The sequence below is a fragment of the Tachypleus tridentatus genome, chromosome 3 (assembly GCF_004210375.1).
Source record: "Tachypleus tridentatus isolate NWPU-2018 chromosome 3, ASM421037v1, whole genome shotgun sequence".
Lineage (NCBI taxonomy): Eukaryota > Metazoa > Arthropoda > Merostomata > Xiphosura > Limulidae > Tachypleus > Tachypleus tridentatus.
In genome coordinates this window covers 14,389,760-14,397,562 of record NC_134827.1, presented here as the reverse complement: position 1 = coordinate 14,397,562, position 7,803 = coordinate 14,389,760, and positions in this window count along the sequence as shown.

The following is a 7,803-nucleotide window of genomic DNA, read 5'->3' as shown; positions in this document are numbered from 1 at the left end:
AGTTCGAATCCTCTTCACACCAAACATGCTCGCCCTTTCAGCCGTGGGAGCGTTATAATGTGACGGTCAGTCCCACTATTCGTTGGTAAAAGAGTAGCCCAAGAGTTGGCGGTGGGTGGTGATGATTAGCTGCCTGTACAATGGAAAGCTGCGGGTTGGACGAAAATTAGATCAAATATATCTCGGTTGTAACGGCAGAATTTCACTCGTGAACATAATATACAGTGGAGCGCCATTAAGCCGCGGACCAGTAAACCGCGAAATCGCTTAAGCCGCTGTAGCTTATCCGCTCTCTATATCAGCTTTATGGAGGCCGCCATTGTTACCGAATCACATCTCTCCATACATTAAAGTTAATCCGCGGGAAATCCGTGAAAAAAGTGATCAATAATTAAAGTATTATTTTTAATTCGATAATCCGTTATAATGATCACGCAATGGCGGAGCTGTTGGCGACTTCGGCTTTTCAGTCACAAAGGTTTAAGCCGCGGACCACTTAAACCGCGGTTAAGCAGGTTGACCCCCCAAATACCGCGGCTTAACGGCGCTCCACTGTACTTAACCTTTGTGTGCTTGCATGATATAATGCGAGAGCAAATTACACAAGCACTTATTCTAACGCAAATATTCCTACCATAATTGTAACTTTTGTTTGTAAGTAAAATTTGAACTGTTAGTATAGGATATTAAACATCCTACTTCTCTTTCATCCACGTAATTAGTTTATGTTGTATCAACTTTGCACTATGTTAATGGAAATTTGCGAAATTCTGTCATGAAACTGAAAATCTATCAAATTACTTTTCTAATCTGAGGTCTTCGAATTGGTCTGAAAAAATCCTTATTAGAGAATTATAAGTCCTGAAAAGTAGGAACATTGTTTTGTACTTTTTAAGTCGGGTCCAGCATGGCCAGGGGGTTAAGGAGCTATTCTGAGGGTCGTGGGTTCAAAATCCTTTCACACCAAACATGCTCGTCCTTTTAAATGTGGGGACATTATAATATGATGGTCAATTCCACTATTCGTTGAGAAAAGAGTAGTCCAAGAGTTGACGGTGGGTGGTGAGGACTAACTGCCTTCTCTCTAGTCTTATACTGCTAAATTAGAGACGGCTAACGCAGATAGCCCTCATGTTGCTTTGCGCGAAATTCAAAAAAACTTTTGAGTCACCATACGACTTTTATCGATTTACGACATAGAAATACCTTACTGATTTTAAGTTTGGCGTCTTATGTGAAATGTACTTAATAATCAATCAGTTTCTTCATTAGAAATAAAAAATGTCGTAGTTAATTTCTAGAGTTTGCAGTGAAAGTTCTCATTATAAAACAATTTACTTGAATAACTAGGATGATTTTGTTTTTGCGCTGAGTTATAGACTTAACTAGTGATTGTAAACCTTATTTCCTTGTTTATTTTACACAATTTATACGTGATTAGTCTAAAAATACAAAAGTATGGCTACTTGCGCTGGATGTGTCTCAACTTACACATTCCCCCGGTAAGTTACGGACTTACAGCCCTCAATGTCATATTCGATTCACTGCGATGGAAACTGTAAATAGTCCAACGTGGTTTTGTTCTAGAACAAACAAACAACTCCTATAAATAATAATGAATTCAACTTATTATTTTTAATGCATTTGGTCTTTATAATAATAGTCCTCCTGGCTGTTTAAATTTTTGATATTTCAACTGCAAAAAAATTATTGTTGATCAAAGGTAAGTTAAAAAAAAATATTTGCTTTGCAGCTGAACTTTGCACCATATTAAATACACACTCTTCCTCGTAAAATACAAATTTTTGCTTCGATTAATATCTGTGAATAGATTTCTCACGCTGTGGTTTTGTTCTAAAAACAAATAAACAAAACGGACTGTGATAGTTTTAACTTACAGGTTTGTGCACTGTACGTGGCTCAGTAATTAGCGTTTCGAAGTGTGGATACACGGCGGCTCGTTTCCTTTTGCCATAAACAATAAAATATGGAAAGAACCACGTCCCGTACTTTGTGGCCGTGAGTACGCTATAAAAGTGATTTCAAATTCCACTGTTCACTTAGAGTAGATTAAGAGCTGTAGGCGGGTCCATCGGTTCAAAATTACGAACGGCTAGTTTTGCACGTCTAAAAAACAAAACCTTTATTTCTTGTGAGGCACTACGTTTTGCTAGAGTGCACTACTATGCTTAATTTAAGATCGGGTATTTATTCTCGTTCAGCTTGATACCACTCATTTTAAAATTCTTTTTCTTCCTCGGTTTTTGTTGTTGCATCTGCTATCCACAGTTTATTATGGGATGGTTGGCTGGTTGGTTGATTTTGTGTTTTATGGCACAAAGCAGCTAGGCTATCTACGCCAAACGCCCGGTAAAAAGTTAAAAGTAAATTTAGTACAATGCATAAAAGGAAATTAAAGTAAAACCAAACAAAGTTTTAAAAAAACATAAATAACATAAAACCAATGTTTACATCTAGTCTACGACGTCAAGAGAAAAATACAGTAATTCAAGTTGTAAAGGACTTTCTGTAGCATAACTATAATAATCATAACTCACCAGGAAGACTAATAGGTAAGTACAAAAACCAGTCAGGTACCTGCCTTTTCAGTCCTGGTTTCGAGTTATTTAATGTTACGGCCAGTTTCTTATTTCAAATCGAACTAGACGAATTGTGATTTTTAAAAGGGAGCCACATTAAAAAGGTGTAATGTACAAATTAAAAAACTTAAATGGCATTAAAAAGATCAATGGCCTTTAAAAAACTAAAAACATTACCAAGATGGACAGTGTCACCATCACCAATAACACTGTCTAACGCTATGGACAAACCTTGGGACAGAACATGCTTAAAATTGTGCCGTCGTTGAGAGTCGTAACGACGACAAGAGAGTAAAATGTGGCTTATTGTGATTGTAACTGATGCACCAGATAAAAGAAAACAATGAGTTAAAAAACTGTGACCAACGCATAGTCTAGTTAGAACAACTTCCTCTTTCCGATCTTTTCGAAAGTAGGACGGCCAAAGTCCATTACAGGGTTTTATTTGGAAAAGCTTGTTTTCGCGTTGCTCACTCCAAGTCGACTGCCTGCTGGCACGGAGCCGAGCCTTATATAGAGGACCATAGTCCATGTATAGGACAGGCACAGTGGTGATAGTGCCAGAGCAGATAGACTTACGTGCAGTGTCAGCGAGCTCGTTCCCGTGAATACCAACGTGGCCTGGTATCCAGAAAAACTGGACAGAAGTAGAGGTTAAAGAGAAATGGGTCAGTCGGTTTTGAATGTCAGCGAGAACAGGGTACGAATCAACGTGAAGCGATTCCAAAGCCAGTATAGAACTAAGCGAGTCAGTATAAATCGTGCACTTTGAGTACTGCTCAGCTTCTATGTGATCCAGGGCAAGAGAAATGGCATACAGTTCAGCAGTAAACACAGAAGCTGTAGAGGAGATTCTGCATGCAACCACCGAACCACAACAAACCGTGGTAAAGCCCACACAGTGACCTGATTTCGAACCATCTGTGTAAATAGAAATGGAAGGATGGTTCGAAAGATGTTCAGCAAATAGCAGACAGTATTTCCAATTAGGAGTGTCTACTTTTCTAAGATGACTTAAGGACAGGTCACAATTGGGGACTGTAATAAGACATGGTGGGATGGGCTGACCAGTGAATACCGCAGTGTTATCCAAGGACAGACCTAATTCATCCAACTGTGCCTGGATACAAAGGCCAAAAGAAGCAATGGCAGATCGTCTGGTTTGAAAAAGCATGGCCCATCGAGGAAAGAAGACAAATCCCAGGTGGGATGCTTGGTAAAAAACGAAGTTTCGAAGCATATAGTAAAGACAGTTGCAAATGGCAGAGGTGGGTTCATGAGATTCTATGTATAACCTCTGAACTGGGGAAGTGAAAAAAGCCCCAGTGTAGAGCCGAAGTTCTTGATGATGAATAGGGTCTAGCATCTTTAAGGCCGATGGTCTGACAGAGCCATAGACCAATGATTCATAGTCGAGTTTCAATCGAATAAGAGCATGATATGTCTTTAACATAGAACGTCGATCCACTCCCCAAGTGGTGGAAGAGAGGACACGGAGGATGTTCAGTGTTCTTGTACATTAGACACGTAGCTGCTCGATGTGTGGTATAAAGGTTAGTCAAAGATAAGTCCCAAGAACTTTGTCTCAGGAACCACAGGCAGCACAACTTCACCAATACAGAGTTCAGGATCAGGGTGAATACCCCGTTGGCGTCAAAAGTGCATGCAAACGGTTTTAGTGAGAGAGAAGGTAAAGCCGTTTGCTGTGGCCCACTTCAGTAAACACTTGAGGGCAGTATGTAGCTGCTGCTCAATATATCTCATGTTCGATTGACATGAGATGTGAAAATCGTCGACATAGAGCCCGTTTGCAACAGTGAGAGAGAGAGTTGTTCAGTGATGGCATTAATTTTTATACTGAAAAGTGTGACACTCAGAACACAGCTCTGAGGCTCTCCAAGTTCCTATAGAAAAGAATGGGAAAGTGTCGAAGCCACACGAAATCGGAATCTCCTGTCCATTAAAAATGTTTTAATAAAAATGGGCAAGTGGCCACGTAACCCAAATATATGAAGGTCTCGCAAAATTCCATACCTCCATGTTGTATCATAAGCCTTCTCAGTGTCAAAAAATATTGATACAAGATGTTGTCATTTGAGAAAGGCTTCTCTGATTGACGTTTCAAGTCAAATCAGGTGGTCCATGGTGAAGTGCTGTCGTCAGAACCCACACTTGGTTGGCGAGAGGAGGTTATTTGATTCGAGGAACCAAATAAGACGAGCGTTATCCATCCTCTTTAAGGTCTTACAGACAGCTCGTCAAAGCAACTGGAAGTAGTTTGAAGGAATCTTGGAATCTTTCCCAGGCTTGGAGAAAGGTAGGACAATAGTCTGGCGCCAGGCATCAGGAAAAACATTCTCCTGCCAGATCCAGTTGAAAACAATCAGAAGAATAGGAAGAGAAGTAGGAGATAGATGGCACAGCATGTCATAGTGTACATCATCAGGTCCAACAGATGTACTGCCAGACCGATGAAAAGCCATTTTCAGTTCCACCAGTGTAAAAGGACGATTGTAGTCAATGAGACAATTAGCTCGAAAGGAAAGAGGTGATTGTTCTGTTTGAGTCTTGATGGCTAAGAAGGTGGAAGAAGAAGCAGAAGTGCCAGATACCCAGGAAAAGCTTTCACCTAGAGTATCGGCAATGCTCTGTGTATCAGTTACTTCCTGGCCATCAGAGAGTAAGATCGAGAGGAGAACAGAGATATATTGCCCACTGACCTTTCGAATCTTGTTCCATATGACTTTGGAACTGGTGGTAGAAGATATGTTGTTGTGTACTTAATCCAAGATTCCTTCTGGCTTTGACGTCTTACCCATTGAGCATGTGCACAGGCCCACTGAAAAGCGATGTGGTTCAAGAATGTAGGATATCTACGGAAAGTATACCAGGCTCGTTTTGGAGCCTTCCATACCATGTGGCAGGCAGAATTCTACCATGGACGAGGATATAGTGGAAAACGTGTCGAGGTTTTAGGAATACATTGAGCAGCTGCTTGTATAACACAGTCAGTTACTGCTGCCATACAGTCGTCTATTGATGGCTTACAGAAAATGGCAGGATCAAGTTCTGTGAGAGCAGTGAAAGAGGGCCAGTTTGCCTGATCCAGCTTACACTGGGGCACGCGGGCCGGGTGGCATCGACCACGGCCAGTCTTTCTCAAGATTATATGAAAATGATCACTGTCTCGTGTATTATTGTCAACCCTCCATGAAAAATGGGAAAATAAAGAAGGAGAGCAAATTGAGAGATCAATAGCAGTAAAGGACTGACTAGGTGCATGGAAATGAGTAGAAGAACCAGTATTGAAAAGAGAAAGGTTGTGATCAGAGAGCATCCGCTCTACCGAGCGACCCCTCCTATCAGTATCAGCACTTCTCCAGAGGAGATGATGTCCATTAAAATCCCCCACGATGAAAAAGGGAGATGGCAACTGTTCAATGAGTGCATCAAGGTCTGATTTATCATATGTCTCTCCAGGTGACAGGTAGAGAGAACAAATAGTGATGGTATGACCCAAGGAAACACGTATGGCTACTGTTTCCAAGGGTGTCGAGTGGCAAAGACAGGGTGGGCACATGCTGATCAACCAACAGTGCCACCCTTCCATGCACTCGTCCATCACACAGCCTGTCATTTCTGTATAAAAATCCGCCGACAGGTGATTGTTTCGGCAGGTTTCAGAAATGTTTCCTGTAAGAAAAGACAAACAGGATGGTAGGAAGCAGTCAGGGTTTTGATGTCATCCAGATTAGAACGTAAACCTTGACAGTTCCATTGTATCAAGGTGGCCATTTTTATTTACATGTAGGCGAATTGGATGGAGAACTCTTCTGTTTACGACCACGTCTTTTTTCCTTACTTTCCTAATTCGAGGGAGGTCTATCGACCTCCATGGATCCTGCCCTGGGTCGATTGGGCAGGTCTTTGCTGTTGGAAGGGGATTCCAGAGACTGAGGACGTGAACGAATGATTGTTTTGCATCTTGGGGTGAGAGAGGAAGATGGATCCGAGGAAACGCCTGTACCTAGAACCAAAGGATGTGGACCATGGGGTTTGGTGGAATGTATATAAAGGACAGAGATAGGTGTTGAAGTTAATTCACCAATGTTTTTAACCATAGAGGTCAAAAGACTTTTCATTTGTTTGGAGAACGATTCTTTAGGAGGCACAGAGAGATCTGTCTGCGCTCCCACAGTAGCTGTGGAACGAAGTGCAGCAGCATATGTCCGAGATGAAGTGGTAAACAGCAATTTCCGAGCCTCAGGATAAGTTATGTCACGAGTCGTTTTCAAATGCTGCACCTCTTTTTCCTCCAACTATTTAGGGCAAGAACAAAATTATGACGGGTGAGAGCCATTGTAATTGATGCAATGAGGATCCGTTTCACACTCATAGGCATCATAGTCCTTGCCAGTCAATGAGCACACGTCAAGGAACCACGACATGACGTCTTCGAGTGACCAAACCGTTGACACTGAAACATCAGAGAGGGTTTGGAATGTATGGCCATACTCTGCAATTAAGATAACCTGCCTTGATGGTGACAGGCAGATGTAATTGTGAGAATGAGGACATTGGTTGGCACCATAATTCCATCTTTGCGAGTAGAGATATGCCTCCCTGCAGAAACTCCTTGGGTGGAGAAACCGGCGAGAATCTCCTACTCTGGGATGTTATTCAAATCCCTCTCAACAATAGTTCTTCATGATGAATTCAAAGTAGTATGAGGTGTAACCTCAATAGGTATATCCCAATTGCCTTTGAATACAAGAGGAGTTCACTGTGTTGAGATGTGGATGTTTCCACCAATGTCACCAGATCAAAGCTTCTTTACTGACTTTGGAGAGCCATCAAGTCCCTTCTGAATGAAAAAGGGAGACATTTGCCCTAAAGGTTTGTCTGAAAGTGAATGCAATATAAGAAAATAAGGTACAACAGGTGGTGAGGATTGCTGCTCAGAATCTTCAAGACGTGGTCGTTTACCTGTAGACTGTTTTTTCACTATTTAATTAATATTTTTAATTGGACTATCCATAATAAAGAAAGGGAAATTTTGGTGCCCACCCCCATGAAGCCCTACGAGGGGATGTACTACAATGTCAAATTAGGACACTGCAGCAACGCCAGGGTTTTGTGAGCACTATACCCAAACACCAGCACCAGATAAAATGTCCACAACACCTGTTGAGAACACCCAACA